Below are 21,846 nucleotides of genomic sequence, written 5' to 3' on the forward strand. Positions count from 1 at the left end.
AGTTACAATTTTGGGTGTTAAAAAGCAGCAGCTGGAGAACACTGCTGGAGAGCCAGGAATGGGAAGGAAGCGTGTCCAGGTTGGAATCTAAGGGGTTTATCCCTAAAAATGCTCTTTTGCCCTCCCCTGGATGGTCCTCACACTGAAATCTGAGGGGTTTATCCCTAAAAACCCCCTCTGCCCTTCCTAGGAGACTCTACGTTGAAATCCAAGGGGTGTATCACTAAAAATTCCCCCCTGACCTCCCCAGGAGAGTCCCCACATTGAAATCCAAGGGTTCCCCCTTGAGAGGCTCCTGTAGGACTCCCCCCAAAACCCCCAGCGAGGGTTGTGGGGCTCAGTCTGGGCTCAGCCTCCACCTCAGAATCCCCCAAATTCCCCTCAAAGGTTGAGGGCTCATGATACCCTCAGCAAGGCACCCTCAGCCCCCTCAAGACCCCCCTTTTGGACCCCCTAAACCTCACCATGGGATCCTCTGCCCCCTTGGTGCCTCCTCAGGATCCCCCCAAATTCCCACCAAGGGCTGGGGGTCTCAGCCCCTTCTCATGACATCCTCACCAAGGAACCCTCATCCCCCTCAGGACCCCCAAATCCCCACCAAGGGTCATGGGCTCCCCCTCCTCCCCAGTCACACCCTCACCAGGGGACCCTCAGAGCTCCCAACACCCCCAAACCTCACCAAAGGGCACTCAGCCCCCTCAGGATTCCCCCCAAACCCCCAGCAAGGGCTGGGGGTCTCAGTCCCTCCTCATTACACGATCCTCAGCCCCCTCACGACCCCCCAAAACCTCCCAATGGCCGGGGGTCCCAATCCCCCTCATGACCCTCTCACCCAAGGCCCCGCAGAGCCCCTCAGCACCCCAACACCGCACCAAGGACTCGGTGTCCCCTCAGCCCGGGCCCCTCAGAGCCCCCTCAGGGCCCCCTCAGGGCCCCCAGAGCCCCCTCATGGCCCCCAGCCCCCTCACGGCCCCCTCAGGACCCCCATTCCCGCACCCCCGGGACTGCCCGTGTGTGTGGGGCGCGTTCCCGGGCCCGGCTGCCGGGGGGCTGTGGCTGGGCAGCTCCCCCGTGCTCACACCTCCAGGATGCCGGGTCCCCCTTGCGCACCCTGGCGCGGTCGGCGGCACCTCCGCCCAGCACGGCGCTGACGCGCTGCAGTGGCACGTACAGCTCGCCAGTGATGCAGAGTCTGTCCAGCTACCCGCCTTCGCTCACTTGCCCGCGAACGTTAAAGCCGTAACCCGACTAGGGCTTGACAATTCGGACGACGCGGGGCCCGCCCGGGGATCCCTCCCCAGCCCCGTTCCGCGCCTCCGGCCACGCTTAGCCCTCCTCGTCCGCTACTTTGGCGTCCGCGCACGACAAGCGTCACGACACTTGGCCCACGACGGCTGCCGTAGTGACCCGCCCCTCCCGCTTGTGCCGCGGGTTATGATGGGAAATGGAGTCCGCGGAACTGCCCAGAGCCGTTAGCGCGCCGCCGGCCGCAGAGGATGATGGAAAATGTAGTCAGAGAGACAGAACGGCGGGGACAGTGCGGCGCATGCGCTGTGGGCTTGAGAACAAGAGGTTGCCATGGGAACAGGGCTGTTGTCATGGTAAGGGGGTGTTGCCATGGAAACCGTGAGGCTGTTACCATGGGAACGGGGAGAGGTGGGCATGGGAATGGGGGCTACAGGTGCCATTGGCCTGGAGGGCTGTTTCCGTGGGAATGGGGGGGTGTAGGCATGGGAATGGGAGGGGGCTGTTGCCATGGTAATGAGGGGGCTGTGGGTGTGGGAATTGGGAAAGGGCTGTTGCCTTGGGAACAGAAGGGTGTTGTTGCCATGGGATTGAGGGGCTTAGGGGCGTGGGGAAAGGGGGCTGCTGACATGAGAACGGGGGACGGTTGCCATGGAGATGGGATGCTGTTGCTATGAGAACGGGGTGTGTGTTGCCATGAAAACAGGGGGCACGGTTTCCCTGGAAACCGGCAGGGGGCGCTGTTTGCGGCGGTGCTGTGGGGTGACTCCCAAGGGACTGAAGGAGCCCCAAAAATCCCGTGAATCCCGCAAGGATCTGCTCAACAGCCTGAGCGAGACCCTCCTTGTCCGTTCTCGAGCTGACTAGGCAGAGATGAACAAACAAAAACACCCCGGTTTCATCAAAAGCTGTGGTTTGGGTCCAATGTGCTCCCTGGAGCTGGTGGAGGCACGGGTAAAGGGGAGCCCCTGGGGGTACAGGGAGCACTGGGAGCACTGGAATGGGGAGCTCTGGGCAGCCCCACATCCGACCCCCCCACTCATTGCCAGCACCCCCCCCAGGCACAGGAACACAGGATACAGGATGGGGCGGGAGGGAAGGGGAGTGCCCTGGGGCAGGGACCCCCAATGCCCTGAGTGTCACAGCACGCTCTCGTAGTCACGGGGGTCCCAATGTCCCTCGTGGGGTCCCGACAGCTCCAGGTCGGTCACTTGTGGATCCCGAGGTGGGGCAGGGCTGAGGGACACCCGTGGGGGCCGTGAGAGTGACACCAGTTGTGAGGACCTGGGTGGGAGTGATACCCGTGGGTGAGGTGTCCCTGTCCCCCCCTTTACTCACCCTTTGCCCACTCAGTGCCCACAATGTGGGGGTCCACACAGCTCCCACCGCCAGGTGGGTTCGGGGGGGATAAGGAGGGGGATCTGGCAGGTTTCTGGGAAGAGGGAGAGCCCCAGACAGAGCCCCCCACTCACCTGTCCTGGAGCTTCCTGGTGGCTGCAAGGGAAAGGGGAGGGGGTGACCGTGGGGACATCGGGACCCCTGAACCTTCCTGGGACATCAGCAGCTCCAACCACCCACAGGACCCCCAAATCCCCACTGCAGCCCTGATTCCCACCAGATTACTGATCTCTGCCTCCACTCTGGGAGCTCCCCCTCACTCCAGGACCCCCACCCCCCCCCATTGTCACCCACCCCAGCGGTGCCACCAGTGACAGCCCCCGATGACAGCCAGGAGCAGGAGCAGGAACAGGAGGGTCCTGCCGACATTCACAGCCACTGCTGGGGACAGAGGGGGACACACTGCGGTCACCCTGAACCCTGGGGGTACTGAGCACCCTGGTGACCCTGTGTGACCCCACCTGTGACCCAGGGTGAGCCAGGTGTCACCTCCAGGGCCAGCTCAGGGCTGAGTGCCCGGAACATGCGGTGCCCGTCCTGTCCCAGCTGGCTGGTGGCCACGCACTGGTAGGTGCCCGAATGTCCCACATCGATGTCCCTGAGCTCCAGAAGAGGACCGCGGGCCACTTGCTGCCCGTTGTGCAGCCAGGTGAAGGTGACAGGGGCTGAGCCCACCTGCACTGAGCAGTGCAGGGTCACGTTGTCACCTGCACGGACCTGGTGTGCCAGGGGACCGAGGGTGATGGTGGCATTGGCCACGGGCACTGTGGGGACACAGACAGGGCTGGCACTGGGCAGGTGGGATGAGGTTGCCATGGGAGGGGTCACCCCCATCCCGAGGGTCCTGCTTGCCCAGGACGGTGACATTCAGGGGGTCACTCTCAGCCACGCTGTCCCTGTCGCTGACCCAGCACCGGTACTGGCCGCTGGCATTGTCCCCAACGTGGCACAGATCCAGGCAGGGGCCAGTTCCCAGCAGTGCCCCCGAGCCCTCCTGGTGCCAGGAGAAGGACAGGGGACCCACAGCCACCACGTAGCTCAGCACCAGTCAGTCCCTGCATGCCACCTGTCCCCCGGCGGCTGCACTGACAGGGACACCCCTCAAAGGCAGGATCCCTTGGATAAGGGGACACCAGGGAACAGTGAGAGACCCGTGGTGGGGAGGGATGGGTGAGGGGAAGTGGGACCTCAGTGAGGAAAAGGAGGCACAGAGATAGGAGGGGGGCTTGGAACAGGACCCCAAGGAATGATGGAGGGCTCAAGGATGAGTAACCTGGAGAGGAAGATGTGGAGACACCAGGAAGAGTATGTAAAACCAGGGAGGGAATGGTGAGACCTGACGACCATGGAGGGAGATCAGAGAGGGCTGAGGTTGAACCAGGGACAGATAAAGGGACCCCAGAGAGGAATGGGGGGACACAGAGTGTAGACAAGCAGGAATGAGGGGATGTGGAAAAAGATTACAGGAAAGATGGGGGTACCCACATAGGGCTGGTGGATCTGGTGAGGTACCAAGGAAAGAATGGGGAACCTGGGTAGTTATGGGGATCCCCAGACAGGGCAGGGGCCCCCGAGGAGGCTGTGGGGGCTCCCTGTGCCCATCCCCACACTCACTGGGCACCGTGACGCGGAGCCGGGCGCTGCTCTTCTGCACGGCCCCACCCTCGGATTGCACCTGGCAGCTGTAATTCCCCGAGTGGGAGACCCCCACGGCGGGCACCAGCAGCTGTGGGGACCCCTGTGGGCCCCCCAGCACCTGCCCGTCCCGGTAGAACACGTGCAGGAGGGGGGCTCTGGGCCACAGGGGGCTGGGGGTGCTGAGGCAGCTGAGAGTCAGGGGGGACCCACAGTAAGATAAGGGGGACCCTCCAGCACCGGCACTGAAAAGAGCTCTGGGAAGGAGAGGGGAGGGAGATTTGTGAGCCCGAGTCCCTGGGGAGGGGCTGTGAGGGTGTCAGGGTGGCGGCTGTGGGGTGCCCACCGTGCACTGTCACTGTCACTGAAGCCGAGTGTGCCCACGGTGCCACCTTGGAGTCCACCGGGCCCCTGCAGCTGTAGCCGCCACTGTGGTTCAGCTGCAGAGGGGACAGGGACAGCTCAGTCTCACTGAGGGACCTCTCCACCTCCTTGTCCCCACGGTAGAATCGCACCCCAGTGACCGACATGTTCTCCCAGCACCGGCAGCGCAGTGTCACCGTGTCCCCCTCCAGCAGCTCCTGCGCCGGCACCTGCAGCACCAGTCGGGCTGTGGAACATGGGAGTCTGTGGGGTGCCCACCGTGCACTGTCACTGTCACTGAAGCCGAGTGTGCCCACGGTGCCACCTTGGAGTCCACCGGGCCCCTGCAGCTGTAGCCGCCACTGTGGTTCAGCTGCAGAGGGGACAGGGACAGCTCAGTCTCACTGAGGGACCTCTCCACCTCCTTGTCCCCACGGTAGAATCGCACCCCAGTGACCGACATGTTCTCCCAGCACCGGCAGCGCAGTGTCACCGTGTCCCCCTCCAGCAGCTCCTGCGCCGGCACCTGCAGCACCAGTCGGGCTGTGGAACATGGGAGTCTTAGGACACCTGTGGCATTCAGTTTTCTCAAGGACCCTCGAATTGGAACACATCCAGTGCAGCAGGGTTCCCTGAATCCAGAACTGGGGTCCCTCCACTCTGAGATGCTCTGGGATCTCCCCGTGTGAAGGGGATGGGCTGTGGTCACACCAGGAGGTGACCCATGGAGCAGAGCACACCCAGAGACCTTGAGGTCCCTGCAGGTGCGAGGCTGGAGACAACCAAACCCCTCTCACCATTTGAGACTGTCATGGGGGGGCTGAGCCCGGTGCCGGGTCTGTCACACGTGTAGGTGCCACTCTCGGTGACAGTGAAGTGGTCCTGTCCCTGCTGCCCCCAGTGCTGCATGTCCTTGTACCAGGTGGTGGCACGGGCAGTCCCTGAGCCCTTGCAGGTCAGTGTCACCCGGTCCCCACAGCACTGCTGGCCTCCAGGGGGGCTCCACCAGGATCTGGGTGGTCTGAGCACCTGTGGGTGACAGGGGACACCAGCCTGCCAGGGCCAGTGTGGGGCTGGGGACAGCAGGAAGGGGCCATGGCATCCCCTGAGGACTCACCAGGGAGGCCGAGGGTCTGGGCTGGAAGGGAGAAGGGAGAGGGCTGCGTGAGGGTGGCATCACAGGGACATTGGAAGTGAGGGACTGCGTGTGGGGGCTGTCCATAAACTGTCATAGTGTGGCAAGGACCCCTTGGGGACAGAGACACACCGTCTAGCCCTTGCTCAGTTAGGACATGGGGACACATTGGCCACCTGGAAATGGAAACTCAACAGTGGTTGCAGTGGTCACCCCCACCAGCCCCATGATAGTTCCCCAAATCCCTGTCCCTCTGTTATTGTCCCTCCTCTCCCGTCCCCACATCCCTGGTCACCTCATGCACTGGCTCTGCGGCCTTTTGGGACCTCAGGGGACCCTGCAGCCCCCCTGTGCCCTCTCCCCACCACTCTCTGCCTTACCAGGGCCCATCCCTGGGGTGTCATGCCCGTGCCCGGGGCACTCACCCCACAGGAGCAGCGCCACCTTGCCGGCCATCCCGGTGTCCCCAGCCATGTGCACTGGCTGTCACTCGCTGCTGTGGCCACCGCTCCCCTGGCTGGCGGCTCTTCGGATGAAGGGGAAGGAAGCGAGGTCACGTCCGTACCCACATGTAGGTGGCCTTTGGTGGGGGCAGGGTGGGGACAGGATGGGGCAGGGTGGGGGCCTTGTGGGACATGGTGGGGCCACAATTTGGAGTCTGAGGTGGTGTAAGGAGCCAGGGATGGGTGTCCAGAGGAATGGGGTGCCCAGGTATGGGTGTCCCATGGGAATGGGGTTCCCAGTGGATGGATGGACTCAGACTTGGGGATGAGGGTGCCAGAACAATGTGCCCTCCAGGGATTTGTGATCATGGGATAGGGACGAAGGAATGGGGGTGACAGGGGAAAGGGGAACCCTTTGAGAATGGGGGCCCTGGGGGAATCAATGTCCCCAAGGGAATGAGGCTCCCAGGGACTGGAATTACCAGGATGGGGTTCTTTGTGGTAGGAGATCGTGAGGAATTGCAGTCCAGGGAAGGGGTCTTAGGGAAGGGGGGATAAAAGGAAATCAGATTCCCATGATTGGGGTCCCAACTGAATAGGGGTGCCAGGGATAGCCAGTGGCTGGGGGGCATGGAGGGTCACAGCTCCTTCCCTGGGTGCCTCAGATTTTGGGGTGACCCGTGGCCAGGTGATGCCCCCTTGGCATGCTCGTTTCCTGTGCAGGTATCACATGGGGGTCCTGGGTAGCTCTGCTTCTGTGCCCTCCCCTGCCCTTGAATTTTTCTTTCTTTATTTCTGTTTTCTTCCTTATTTTCCTCACTTTTATGCCATGTCTCCCCAACCCCAGTCCCTGGCTCAGCAATCCCAGGAATCACCTGAGCAGGGAACGCATTGGAGGCAGCCAGGGGAGTGGGATAATTGGGAGCAAGGATTGCAGGGAAGGATGGGGAGGCTGTGGGGGATGGAGGTGTTGGGCTGTGCTCCCACAACATTTTCACTTTCTTTTTCCTGAACAAAAAGGAAGAGGCCGTTTGTGCTGAGAGTCAGATGGGAAAGGGGGGCAGTGTCTGTCCTGGGAGGGCACATCCGGGAGGGTCCTGCTCTGTGAGGTCCCTGTTGTAGGGATGACCTGGGGGAAACCAGCCTAGGGAGTGACACAACCTGGCATGGGGTGTACCGTCCCAGGGGTGGCAGTTCCAGAAATGTCCCTGCACATTCCTGGCCGGGTGCCTGTCCCAGGGGTGGCACATCCTGGGGACCCCTGTCAATGCAAGGGTGGGGCCCAGCCATGGCCCAGCCCCACTGCACAGGGATGGCCATTGCCCAGCCCTGCTCTGGCCAGCCCCAGGTGGCAGCCAGCACCTGAGGGTCCCCCCTGCCCCCTTGGCTTTGATTCTGGCAGCTTTAGAGCTGCTGCAGAGGTGAAAAAGGCCTGCCTGAGGTTTGCTCAGCCCTGCAAGAAGCACAAAATCACAAAGGGAGCCCAAACAGTGGCTCTGTGAGGGTCTTTGATGGTTTTCAGAGCAGGGCTGGTGGAAACTCCCCATGCAAACGCAGCTGTGTGGTAACCAGTCCAGAAATGCAGCAATTGATCATTTTTTCCCTCTCAGCAAGGGACTGAGAGAGCCCAAGAACTATTGCAAAAACGACAACAATCTGCTCAACAACCTGACCTGGACCCTACTTCTTGAACAAATCCTGCAGCCCTTTGGTACCTCCAAGAAAGAATGTTTGGGTTCTGGATGTGCACACCAGAAGAGAGGAGAAAGTGTGGAAATATTGAGCAGGGGCTGCACACGAGGGGCTGGGGAACAGTTGTGTCACAGCAGGAGCAGGGAGTGTCCAGGCAGGGGAATTCAGGGCAGGCTGGAGAGGATTTACCAGGGAATCAGACCCTGAGACACACAGGGGCATTTCCACAGATTCCTGTGCACTGTCCCAAGGATGGCCAGAGCTTCTCCCCTTTTGTCAGCTGAATCCATGGGAATTCATTCAAGTTTCAGGTTGAGAATGAGAAAAATAGGGAGAATTCCTAAATATGGTTGAACAAAAGTCTTCCTTACAGGCTGGGTTACTGCCAAGCAGCCAGGGAACAATCCCATGGTGCTGTTGAATACTCAGGGAGATTCCACGCACTCTGTGGTATCCACAAGCAAATGCTGCTGTTGGATGCAGCAAGGGGCTCCTACAGGGAGAAAAAAAATCTCATTTCTTTGTGATTGGTTTGTGTTTTCACTTTGAGTAACTTGTTGGGAAAGCAATGATTCAAAGTATTCTAAAAACCAGCTAATTTTATACCTTGTGAGTTTGATTTATTTTTTATTGGAAAAATAATGGTGTGGGAAATGACCCCATCCTTTATTCTATGGATGTGTAATTTCGTCTCAGCCAAATGGTCATCACATGTTTGCTGAGGTCGCTGAGCCAGGAAATGGGAGTGACAGGAAAAAGCCCAGGAGTGTGTGGAGCAGAGATCGAGAACCTCCCAGGACAACCTTTGGTTGCCCCCCTGGCCATGAGCACTGTGGGGAATGTGCTGGGTTCTGAGTCACCCCAAAATCTGAGGCAATCCCGGAAGCAGCTTTGATCCCGGTGCCCACCCAGCCATTGCCCATCCCTGGCATCCCCATTGCCCTGGAAACCCACCCATGGGACCCCCATTGCCTTGGTCTCTCCTCCCTGTGGACCCCCATCCCAGGACTGCCAATGCCCAGCACCACCATTGCCTTCATGCTATCCCATGAGCTGCCTCTTCCCCCGGAACCCCTGTTCCTGAGGATCTCCTTTTCCCTCTGTACCCCCAACCCTGGCACCCACATGCCATGACCCCAAATCCCTGGGAAACATGTTTCCACAGCACCCCTAGCCCTGGAAACCCCAGGCATGGAGACCCCAATTCCCCTGGCGCCCTATACTCCTGGACACCCATCCTTGGTTCCCCACATCCCCTGAGCCCCCGACTCCTGGCAACACCATCCCCCACCATGTCCCCAAACTATGCAGCCTTGTCCCCATCCTGTGCTGAGCCTGTCCTCACTCTGCCCCCACCAAGGGCCACCTACGCATAAGGTTGAGATGTGACCTCGCTTCCTTCCCCTTCATCCAAAGAGCCGCCAGCCAGGGGAGCAGTGGCCACAGCAGCGAGTGACAGCCAGTGCACATGGCTGGGGACACCGGGGTGGCCGGGAAGGTGGCACTGCTCCTGTGGGGTGAGTGTCCTGGGCACGGGCCTGACACCCCAGGGATGGGGAGGGGAGGGTAACAGGGGGGCTGCAGGGTCCCCTGAGGTCCCCAAGACCCCCAGTGCCAGTCCATGTTACCACAGTGGACCTTGGTGGGACTGGGGATGTAGGGTGGCTTTGGGGACAGGCGTAGGGGGGCAGGAATTTGGGCGTGTGGATGTGGGGACAGGAATGTGGGGACGGGCGCCTTTGGGCTCAGGGAGCTCTGGGGGTAGGGACAAGGGAACTGGGAGGCAGGGACAGAAGGGGACAAGAACGGTGAGGATGTGGCCATGGGAATGGGATCATGGGGATGAGATCATGAGCTGGTGGGGGTGTCCACAGGGTCCCCATGTTCTGCCTCAGCCCAGGGTGGCCTCAGTGTCCCTGTTCCCAAGGCATCTGTGCCACAAAAGTGTGGTGCAAGGGTGGCTGTGGCACAGACATGTCCCTCTGCCTCACCAAATCTTTTGGGATCCATCCCCCATGCACTTTCCACAATAACTGCTGCTCCTATGGGGACAGTTTCGGGACACCCACTAGACTCTGTATCCCGGGTGCCATTGTCCGTGTGGTGCCACCCCCACTGAGCCCTGTCCCTTCTCCCTTCCAGCCCAGACCCTCGGCCTTGCTGGTGAGTCCTCGGGGAATGCCATGTCCCCACCCTGCTGTCCCCAGCCCCATGGCGGCCCTGGCAGGCTGGTGTCCCCTGTCACCCACAGGTGCCCAGACCACACAGCTCCTGGTGGAGCCCCCCTGGAGGCCGCTGGTACTTTGAGACCGGGTGACACTGACCTGCCAGGGCTCAGGGACTGCTGGTGCCACCACCTCATACAAGGGCAGGAAGCGCTGGGGGCAGGAGGGACGCGACCACTGTCACCGAGAGTGGCACCTACACGTGTTCCAGACCCAGAAATGGAAACAGCCCCCCCGTGACTGTCTTAGATGGTGAGAGGGTTTGAGTGTCCTGAGCCTGGCACCTGCGGGGGCCCCAAGGGCTCTGTGTTGGCGCTGCTCCATGGGTCACCTCCTGCTGTTTGACCTGAGCCTGTCCCCTGCTCTGGCACCTGCAGGGGCCCCAAGGGCTCTGTGTTGGCGCTGCTCCATGGGTCACCTCCTGCTGTTTGACCTGAGCCTGTCCCCTGCTCTGGGGACATCCCAGAGCATCCCAGTGTAGAGGGACCCCCGTGTTGGAATTGCGCACCCCTGGTGCCCTGGGTGTGACCAAATGGAGATTCCTGGTGTCATTGGGTGTGACAGGACCCCTCTGTTCCCCAGACATGCTGGTGCTGCACAGGCCAGCATGGGCACCGCTGGAGGGGTACAGGGTGACACTGCACTGCTGGGGCCGGTGGAACTGCACGGTCACCTCAGTGTCCTTCTACCCCAAGGGGAAGAAACTGGGGGGACTCCGTGATAGTACCAAGCTATCCTTGGCCCCTCTGCAGCTGAGCCAAAGTGGCAACTACAGCTGCAGGAGCTGGGTGGGATCCTGGGGGCAGCAGGAGTCACCGCGGGTGACAGTGACAGTACAAGGTGAGCATTCCAGAGCATGTCAGTGTGGGGAGCCTGTGTTGGAATTGGGGACCCCTTGTACACTGGGTGTGACCCAGTGGGAGGATCCCCATGAAAACGGGACCCTGGAGTGACAGGACCCCCCTGTCCCTCAGTCTGGTTAGAGTTGCGGATGTTGGCACAGGAGCTGCTGGATGGGGACACGGTGACACTGTGATGCTGATGCTGGCAGGACATGCCGGTCACCAAGGTGCAATTCTACCATGGGGACAAGGAGGTGGAGGGGTCCCGTAGCGGGACCGAGCTGTTGTTGTCCCCTCTGCAGCTGCACCACAGTGGAAACTACAGCTGCAGGGGCTTCGTGGATTCTGAAGCGTCACCGTGAGCACAGTCATTGCCAGTGACAGTGACAGTGCACGGTGAGCACGCCCATGGCTGGAACTCCAAAACCCTGACACCCCCAAAGCCGCTTCCCAGCACACTCAGAGTCACAGTCCTCACCTCCCCTCTCCTTCCCTGAGCTCCTCTCAGTCCCAGTGCTGGAGGGTCTCTCTGAGCCCACCCAGGGGTCCCCCCTGACTCTCAGCTGCCTCAGCACCCCCAGCCCCCTGCAGCCTCTGCACGTGTTCTACCGGGACAGGCAGGGGGTGAGAGGCCCGCAGGGGTCCCCACAGCTGCTGGTGCCCGCCATGGGGGTCTCTCACTCGGGGAATTACAGCTGCCAGGTGCATGCCAAAGAGGGGGCCGTGCAGAAGTGCACCGTCCAGCTCCGCGTCATGGTGCACATTGAGTGCGAATGGGCACAGGGACACCACAGAGACGCCCTGTGTCCCCTGGTTGGGGACCTCCAGCTCCTCCTGACACCTTTCTTGTGTCCTCCCACCTCTCTTCTGTGTCCCGCACCCCTCCATGATTTTACCCCATGTCTGACATCCCCCATCACACCCATCCCCCCATCCCTATCCCTCCACACCAGCTGCCAGCCCCTCCCTGTGGCCTCTGCCTTGTCTCTGTCCCTACAGTGCCCGTGACCAATGCCACCATCACTCCCGGTCCCCTGTCACATCAGGTGCTTGCAGGTGACAACGTGAGCCTGGGCTACTCAGTGCAGGTGGGCTCAGCCCCCGTCCCCTTCACCTGGCTGCACAACGGGCAGCAGGAGGCCCAGGGTCCCCTCCTAGAGCGCAGGGACATCGCTGTGGGACATTGGGGCACCTACCAGTGTGTGGCCACCAACCAGCTGGGACAGGACGGGCACTGCGTGTTCCAGGCACTCAGCCCTGAGCTGGCCATGGAGGTGACACCTGGCTCACCCTGGCTCACAGGTGGGGTCACATGGGATCACCAGGGTGGTCAGGACTCCTGCAGTTCAGGATGACCGCAATGTGTCCCCTCTGTCCCCAGCAGTAGCTGTGAATGTCAGCAGGACCCTCCTGTTCCTGCTCCTGCTCCTGGCTGCCATCGGGGGCTGTCACTGGTGGCACCGCCGGGGTGGGTGACAATGGGGGTGACACAAGTTCTTACAGGAATCGGGGTGAAGCCCCAAACACTGGGGGGGGCTGTTGGGGCATCACCCAAAGCCCCTGAGCTGGAGGAAGCTAAGCCCCCAGTGACCTTTGCTTGGGGTGCTCACAGGTTTGGGGGCATTTTGGAGGGTCCTGGGCTGTCCAAGGAAGGGCCTTGAGGAATATTGGGGTGACACTGGGATCTCCTGAGGGCTTTTTGGGAGGTGTTGGAGAGTTGTGCAGGGATGTTGAGAGCTCTTCAGGGGTCCTGGAGCATTTTGGAGGCTTCCCTGCATTCCATTCTTGGGGTTCCTTGAGACTTGAGGGGTGCTTAGGGGCTGTGTGAAGAATCAGAGTCCTGAGGTGGTTCAGGGGTGCTGGAGAGGGGTTTGGAGTAACTGGGTGCCTCAGGTGTTCTGGGGCTCCTCAGGGGTGCTTTGGGGTGCAGGGGCCTGGCAGTCCAGTAGAAATCAGTGTCTGGTGGGGGCTCAGGGTCCAGTGAGCATTTAAAGGTGTCAGGTGGGGTTGGGACCCAGGGGACCCCATTATCACCCCATCCTCTTTTTCTTGCAGCTCTCAGGAAATCCCAGGACAGGTGAGTGGGGAGTTCCAGCCATGACTCTGCCTGACCCCCTACCCAGACACCCCTCCGACCCCCCCTTATCCCCACAGGAGCCCCTAGAACACCCTTATGCCCTGGAGGTGGGGAAGGGGCTGGACATGAGGGGGCAGGGGGTGAGTATGGGGGATGGGTGGGGACATGGACATCAATTCATATAATATCCAGTGAAAGTCAACTTCCATTAACTTGTTTCTGTCAATATATACCAGTAAAGAACTGTTATTCCTGTTCTAATGTTGCCTGATTGATATATGACACAAAACTCGGATAAGTATTGTGGTTGCTTTATTAAGGGCCTGGGGAGCGGGGGGACTAACGTCCCAAAGCCCGAGCCCCCGATTTCACGTATGGGTGCTTCTGCTTCCCTCTTATACATGTGATTCATAACACAGTCTCCAAGAAACAGTTCCCCGTTCCCCTTGCCTAGTCACAGACCCCTTGTGATGCATTCCTTGGTTCACAAACAAGATCAATAATCTTCTGCTTATCTTATTCTAAGAGCATTGTATGCTGCCTTCAGACAGGTTAGCATTCTTACTTTCCTCCACTAGTTTAAGTATTTATTAAATCCCTAAGACTACCTGCTAGGTTACACACAAAACCCAACACACTTTCAACGGCTAAAAAACTACTTTTTAACAAACCAGTTCACACACAACTCACTACAATTAAACATTGTGCTAAATTACATTTCTTTTCCAACACTAACATCTTTACCTAAAAGCCCTGTAATTTCAAAGTGTAATAGTTCAGAGAGAAGGGGGTCGTATATTCCACTCCAAGGGAGGTTCCCACCTTGTTCAGCTTCCTTGACAGAGCTGAACAAAGAAACACCATTTCTGCCGGTTTAATCAAAGAGCTGCATTTTTGTCCCAGGAGCAGGGAACCAGATCCTGTTCCCCCTTTGAACTGGGATGGGCACCAGTAAGCCACCTCATTGGGAGCACTGGCATGGGGACTGCAGAGCCACTAAGCACACTGGGGTTAAGAGGATCAAATCTGATTTTGATTTATGTCCCAACATATGCTACACAAGAGGTGAAAAATTACTCTGTGGGTTGTACATGTGCTGGGAACCCTGTCCCTGGCGAGGCTCCACACAACCAAGAATCAGGGGGGAGAAAGCTTCAGTGATCGGGCTATGAGTGACCCCCACTGGCTGGTGGGACAGATGACCGAGGAAAAATATCTATGAAAAAACGCCTGGGAAATCAGGCTGTGTGAGGAGACTTTGCAAATAAAAGCAGAAAACTGTGACAAAACAGGAGTGTTTTGCTTTAGGTTTCTTGCAGAGATCAGGGGCTCACTCAGAGGGTCAGTTTGGCCCTCCTGCACTGTGGGATTCACATTTTCTGAACCTGAGAGAAGCAGTGGGAGAGGCAAAGAATGATCCAAACAATTCTTATCTCATTTTCTGCTCCTGTGTTGTTCACACATGGAATGCATTGTGGAAGATTGTTTACCTGAAGGGAATTGGTGATTGGATTCTGATGTGAGAGTTTTGATTCACTGACCATTTGAATCCAGGTGTGTGTGTGTCTGGACTGTTGGCTGACAGTCATGAGATTGTGTTCAGTGGAGTGCAGTTGAGTGCTTGGCAGATTCAGTTTAGATGTAATGTTATATAATATAGAATAATATAGTATAATAAAGTACTTAATAAGCCTAATGAGAAGGTGGGGTCAGATGCATCATTCCTCCTGGACATCCGGTAAAAATACCATCGACAATCCCCTCCCTTGCCTTTTCTTTCAGTGGTCCTTCTCCCCTGCGTCTATCCATTCTTTCCTGTGCTGCTTCCATGAGGCAGCTCATTCCTGCTCCTCCTGGATATTCCTTCATTGCTCCCCAATGGAGCAGATGCTGCCTGCACCCACCCGCTGCCTCTGCCGCATTTCCCATGCTGCCCACAGCACCGAGCCTGCTGCACCTGCCTACCGCAGCCCCAGCCCGCGGCAGCCAACCCAGAGCCACCAGTGCTGCAGCACCAGCCCGCAGCCAGCCCGCAGCAGCCAGCCTGCAGCCATCGCTTGCCCATGCCAGAGACACGCAGGTGCCGTCCTTGGAAATCATGCCCAGCCACTCACAAAAGCCATGTGGGCTCACCCTGGCTTGCAGCACACACACTCCATCTGCCCAGCTGATGCCCACAGAGAGCCCGGGCTCCTTGCAGTAACACTGTCCTGTCTTCTGTTTCTCTCTCTATCCTTTTCCCTTTCTACTCTCTTCTATCCCCCTTCGATAATAACCCTTACCCTCCTTTATCAATAAACCGTTCTCAGATATAATGTTGCTGTGTTTGTGCTTCATTTTCATATGAGAAACCTTTCAGCAAGAATCCTCCCCAACTCCCCCTTTTACAGTGGCATGGGACAGGGGTAGTAGGAGGGGGAATGGGGAAGCCCTGGGTGTACTGCAAGCACTGTGGTGAGAGAATGGGGCAGTCCCTGAGGGTACTTGGGCACTTGGATGGGGCTGGGGCGCCCCTGCAGGTACCGGCAAAGGGATGGGGGAGCCCTTGGGGGTACTGGGAGAGGAAATTGGAAGCAGAGGGTGCCCTGTGTAGCCTCCCCCAACCCATGAGCACCTCCCTTGGAAGGATGGGCAACCACAGGAGCCATGGAGGGAGCACCCCCAGTGTCAACCAGTGCCTCCCGCTTCCCCGAGCATCACAACTTTTGGTGTAGATTGTCATAGATGTCACTGGGTTCCCATGGTTGCCTGTGCAGCTCCATGTACGTCGCCTGAGGATCCTCCACTGGGGGTGCTAGGGGGTCTTGGGGGGCCCTGCAGGAATAAGGGAGTGTGTGGAAGGGGATGGGAAGGGAGTGGGATAAAAGGTGTATCATGGCTAGAGGCTGCACTCACCTTTCCTGGTGCTTCCTGGCATCTGCAAAGGAAAACTAGAGGGGAGACTCAGGGGCCCCCATCTACCCTTGGGAATGCTGAACCACCACCAGACACACAATTCTCCCCAGGACGCCCCAGTATCCCTGACCCACCCCACTTGCACCAACACCCTTAACCCCCAGAACCCTGAGCCTGGTAGGGAGGGGGACCTCTGATAGAATCCCCAAAATCCCTGCATGACCCTCCAACAGCTCCCCAGGTCTCTGAGCCATGGTCATTGGGGGCTCAGCCTCTCCCAGGTCAGGGGCTGTTCGTGCTGCCCTATGGCCCCACTTCCCTGGCGTCCTTCCCACCTCTCTACATGACCCCTGTCTCCCCATTGTCACCCACCCACATGGTGCCACCAGGCCACAATGAAACCTACGAGCAGGAGCAGGAACAAAAGGGCCCCACCGACCCCTGCGGCCACTGCAGGAAACAGAGGGGGACACATCAGGATCACTCATCACCCTAGGGTTCCTGCACTCCCTGGTGAGCACGTGTTATCTCACCTGTGACACAGGGTGTGTGTTCTGTCACTTCCAGGGCCAGCTCTGGGCTGTGTGCCTGGTGCCCGTCCAGCTGGTTGGTGGCCATGCACTGGTAGGTGCCCGAATGTCCCACATCAACAGCTCCCAGTTCCAGGAGGGGACCCTGGGCCACCTCCTGCCCGTTGTGCAGCCAGGTGAAGGTGACTGGGGCTGCGCCCACCTGCACCGAGCAGCGCAGGGTCATGGGGTCACCTGCATGCACTTGATGTGACAGGGGACTGAGGGTGATGGTGACATTGGCCACGGGCACTGTGGGGACACAGACTGGGCTGCACCTTGGCGAGGTGGGATGGGAGTGCTGTGGTGTGGGTCACCCCCAGTCTGAGGGCCCCGCTCACAAAGGACAGGGACATTCAGGGAGAAACTCTCAGCCATGCTGTCCCCTCACTGGTAGTGGCCACTGTCCTAGTCCCCAGTGTGGTACAGCTCCAGGCAGGGCCAGTGCCAAGCGGTGCCCCCAAGCCCTCCCGGGTACCAGGAAATGGACAGATGACCTGTCCATGTGGCCACCATGCAGCTGAGCACAAGGCTGCGCTGACAGAGACACCTCCGAGAGTGGAACCCCTGCTGGAGTGGGAGACACCAAGGGATATTGAGGGACTTGGATGGACGTCAGGGAGGGGCAGGGAGATCCCAGTGAGGGAGAGGAGAGGAGGTGCAGAGATGGGGTGGGGGGGTGTTGGATAGGTATCCCAAGGAAGGATGGAGGGTTTAATGACGGGACACGTGGAGCGGAAGATGGGAGGACCCCAGTGCGGGTATGGAGACCCAGAGAGGGTATGGTGGGACTTGGGGACTGCGGGGAAACAGCAGAGAGGGGTGGGGTTGACTCAGAGATGGGTGAATGGACGCAGTGAGGGATGGGGGGAACGGGGCAGTAATGGAGGTACCCAGGTAGGGCACCCGAGGAGGCAGTGAGGGCTCCCTGTGCCCATCCCCACACTCACTGCACACCGTGACATGGAGCTGGGCGCTGCTCTTCTGCACGGTCCCCTCCTCGGAGTCCACCTGGCAGCTGTAATTCCCCGAGTGGGAGACCCCCACAGCGGGCACCAGCAGCTGTGGGGACCCCTGTGGTCCCCCCACCACCTGCCCGTCCCAGTAGAACAGGTGCAGGAGGGGGGCTCGGGGCCGCAGGGGCTGGGGGAGCTGAGGCAGCTGAGAGTCAGGGGGGCCCCATTGGTGGGCTCAAGGTGAACTTCCAGCACCGGCACCGTGAAAATCTCTGGGAAGGAGAGGGGAGGGAGATTTGTGAGCCTGAGTAAATAGGGAGGGGCTGTTGGGGGGTTGGAGTGGCAGCTGTGGGGGGGTTGGTGTGGCAGCTGTGGGGTGCGCACCATGCACTGTCACTGTCACTGATTCCGACTTCTCCCATCCCCACGATACCCTGGATTTCATCATGCTCCCACAGCTGTAGCGGCCGCTGTGTTGCAGCTGCAGAGGGGACAGGGACTGCTCGGTCCCATCGCGGAGCTCTTGCAGTTTCTTCTCCTCGTGGTAGAAGGACACTGAGTTGACTGGGTTGTCCCGCCAGCGCCGGCAGCGCAGTGTCACCGTGTCCTCCTCCAGCAGCACCCGCGTCGGCATCTGCAGCACCAATGGGGCTGCGGGACACGGGGGTCCTGTTACACCTCACGGGTCCCCAGAGCAGGGGACAGGCTCTGGTCACAAAGGAGTTCACCAATGGAGTGGAGCCCACCCAGAACCCCGGGGTCACTGCTGATGCCAGGATGGGGACACACAAACCCCCCTCACCATCCAGGACTCTCACAGGAGGGCTGAGCCCAGTGCCGGGTATCTCACACGTGTAGTTGCCTCTCTCAGGGACAGTGAGGCGGTTGTGTGCCTCCTGCCTCCAGCGCCGCCCGTCCTTGTACCAGGTGGTGACACCAGTGGTCCCTGAGCCCTAGCAGGTCAGTGTCACCTGGTCCCACAGCACTGCCGGCCTCCAGGGGGGCTCCACCAGGAGCTGGGTAGTCTGGGCACCTGCGAGTGACAGGGGACACCAGCCTGCCAGGGCCAGTGTGGGGCTGGGGACAGCAGAGTGGGGCCATGGCAAACCCCAAGGACTCACCAGCAAGGCCAAGGGTCTGGGCTGGAAGGGAGAAAGGACAGGGCTCTGTGATTGTGGCACCATGGGGACAGTGGAGCACGGGGGAATGGGTCGTAGTGGATGCCCCTGAACTGTCCCCTTGTCACAGACGTTTTTTCACAGAAATCCTTTCTTTCAGATTTCTTCATTTTCTGGGAAGCAAGGGCCTCAGAAAGAGAATGTAAACAATTGTTATCAGCTGCTGTGGAATGCAATAGGATGCACCTATTTTGACCTGTGATTAGTTCATGTTCCCATGTTTATAATTAAGGGCCAATGACAGGAACAAGCTAGGGACAGAGTCCCTGGACACAACTTTGTTATAGATTCTTTCTTTCTATTCTTAGCTTAGCTAGCAGCTCTGCAATTTTCTCTCTTTATTCTATTTAGTATAGTCATAATGTATTATATATCATATATCAATAAATCCAGCCTTCTGATCAAGAAACAAGATTCTCGTCCATCTCTCACCCTCAGCGACTCACTCAGGACGCTGTAATATCCCCCTGGGGAAATTGGTGTGGCACAATTGTCTCAATAGGGACACTGTGCTAGCACAGGTCTCCCCCGCCAGCCCCATGGCCTCTGTTTCCATGGCCCATCAACATTGTGCTTGTCTTCTTCTCCCTGTCCCTTCATCCCTGCATCCCTGTGTCCCTGTCCCCACAGCTGCCCCAGCCCCAGGATGCCTCTCCCCACATTCCTATCCCTCCAGCCCTGTACCCCCTCTCCTATCCCCACGGCGACCCCATGACCCCGGTCACTTCATGCTCTGGCTCTTCTGACATTGGGAACCTCAGGGAACCCTGCAGCTCCCCTGTGCCCCCTCCCCACCACTCTCTGCCTCACCAGGGCCCATCCCCGGGGTACTACCAGTGCAGCCCGTGGCCAGGGAACTCACCCCACAGGAGCAGCGCCACTTTCCCGGCCATCCCAGTGTCCCAAGCCATGTGCACTGGCTGTCACTCGCTGCTGTGGCCACCGCTCCCCTGGCTGGTGGCTCTTCGGATGAAGGGGAAGGAAGCGAGGTCACATCTCGTCCCCATGTGTAGGTGGCCCTTGGTGGGGGCAGGACGGCCACAAGCTGGGGACAGGCTGTGGGCAGGGTCGGGACATGATGGGGACAAGGCTGTATCTGGATAGGTGGGACATGGACTTCCCAGGAGCAGGGGAGCTCAGCGGCTTTGGTGAACCAGGGATGGGTGTCCAGAGGAATGGGAGTCCAGGGAATCAGGGTCGAGTGAATGGGTCCATGGGAAATTGGTGTCGTGAGGAGGGGGAGTCACAGGGGATGGGGGTGCCATGGGAATGGGGGTCCCCAGGGCTGGTGGGACTCAGGGATGGGAGTCCCAGGGGAGGGTGAGCTCCATGGATTTGGTGTCATGGTTTTGGTTTGCTAATTTGACATATTTTGGTTAATGTAATAATTAGTGTGGTGGGTTTAGTGTTGGTTAATTATTAGTGCATTTATCAGAATGTATTTATTTCTTTTTTGTTTTGAGATGAGACTAGGAGAAAGGTAAAGTACATTTAAAACTTTAAAAGGGTATATAAGAAAATTTTTTCATTGTAATAAATTGTAATGGTAATAAATCCCTCATATTTTTGTGGGACTTTTGTGCCAGGGATGGGGTGCAGGGGGAATGGGGGGACCTGGGAGAATTAAGGTCTCGAGGGAATGGGGATTTCAAGGGATGGAATGAATGGGAGAGGGTTCCTTGGGAATGGGGTCCTGGGCCATGGAGATCCTGGGCAATGGCGGCCCCAGTATGGGGGTCCCAGGGAAGGGGAGACAGAAAGAATGAGGGTCCCATGGTCAGTTTCTCAGGGGAATGAGTTTGCCAGGGATGGACAGTGACAGGATGTGCATGTGGGTCACAGCTCCTTCCCTGGCTGCCTAAGATTTTGGGGTTACCCAGCGGCTAGAGCTGCCTGCTGGGTTGCCCGTGATTTGGGGGGGGCAACAAGAGGGGATTCAGAGCTGCCCTGAGTCTGTGTCCCCCAAACCCCCAGGGGCATTTCCCATTCTTCATTTCCATTTTCTTTCTTTTATCCCTCAATTTCACAACCTCCCAGTTCATGCCTTGATGATCCTGGGGAGCTCCTGGGCAGGGAACGTGCTGGGGGAAGCTCAGGGTGGGGGAAGCAGAGGTGAGGGGTCTGCAGGGAGGGCTGGGGAGGCTGTGGAGGCTGTAGGGTTGTCCAGCTGTGCCCCCCCAACAATTTCACTTTCTCTCTCCTGCAGTAGAAGGAAGAGGCCATTTGTGCTGAGTGTTGCATGAGCAGGACGTGGGGGTGTTGTGCCCTGGGGGGATCCTGTCCCAGGGGGGACACATGCTGGACAAGGGGGTCCTGTCCTGGGGGATGGCAGCTCCTGGTGTTTCCAGACTTCTCCATTCTTGCTCGTCCCCTGCAGGATCTGAGCCAGCAAGAGCAGCTGGGGAATGGAGCCCCGGGCAGGAAGGAGCTCCCAAACTCCTGCTCCTTGAAGCCAGTTGCCATTCAAGGGTGGGGGCCCAGCCGTGGCTCAGCCCCACTGCACAGGGATGGCCATTGCCCAGCCCTGCTCTGGCCAGCCCCAGGTGGCAGCCAGCACCTGAGGGTCCCCCCTGCCCCCTTGGCTTTGATTCTGGCAGCTTTAGAGCTGCTGCAGAGGTGAGAATTCTGTGGGGGAAAAAGGCCTGCCTGTGGTTTGCTCAGTCTTGCAAAAAGCACAAAACCAAAAGAGAGACCAAGCAGTGGCTCTGTGAGGGCCTATGATGGTTTTCAGAGCAGGGCTGCCTTTTATCTCCGGGCGACAACTGATAAAACAAGAGGACACAGTCTCAAGTTGCATCAAGCGAGATGTAAGTTAGAATTAAGAAGGAAATATTTCACAGAAAGAGTGGTCAGATACTGGAAGCATTTACCCAGTGAGGTGGTGGAGTCATCATCCCTTGAAGAATTCAAAAAAAGACTGGATGTGGCACTTGCTGCCATGATCTAGTTGAACAGTTAGAACATCGACTGGACTTGATGATCTTATAGGTCTCTTCCAGTCTTGAACTTCTGTGATTCTGTGATTCTGTGATTCTGTGAAACCCCCCTGCAGAGGCATTGAGGGGGAGCCAGTCCAGAAATGCAACAATTGATCAGTTTGTCCCTCTCACCGAGTATTGTAAATACATATTATATTACTGGAATTTTACAAATGTTAAAATGGAATTTATATATGTAATGTTAATGTAACTTT

At 58.5% G+C, this 21,846-nt stretch overlaps 1 pseudogene; it reads right to left on the reverse strand.

Annotated features, from left to right (window-relative positions):
• Window positions 1-1,472: 1,472 nt before the first annotated feature.
• Window positions 1,473-6,232, reverse strand: LOC131569325 (Fc receptor-like protein 5; annotated as a pseudogene).
• Window positions 6,233-21,846: the final 15,614 nt, after the last annotated feature.

Source organism: Ammospiza caudacuta, chromosome 30 (genome assembly GCF_027887145.1).
Source record: "Ammospiza caudacuta isolate bAmmCau1 chromosome 30, bAmmCau1.pri, whole genome shotgun sequence".
In the NCBI taxonomy this organism is placed as follows: Eukaryota; Metazoa; Chordata; class Aves; order Passeriformes; family Passerellidae; genus Ammospiza; species Ammospiza caudacuta.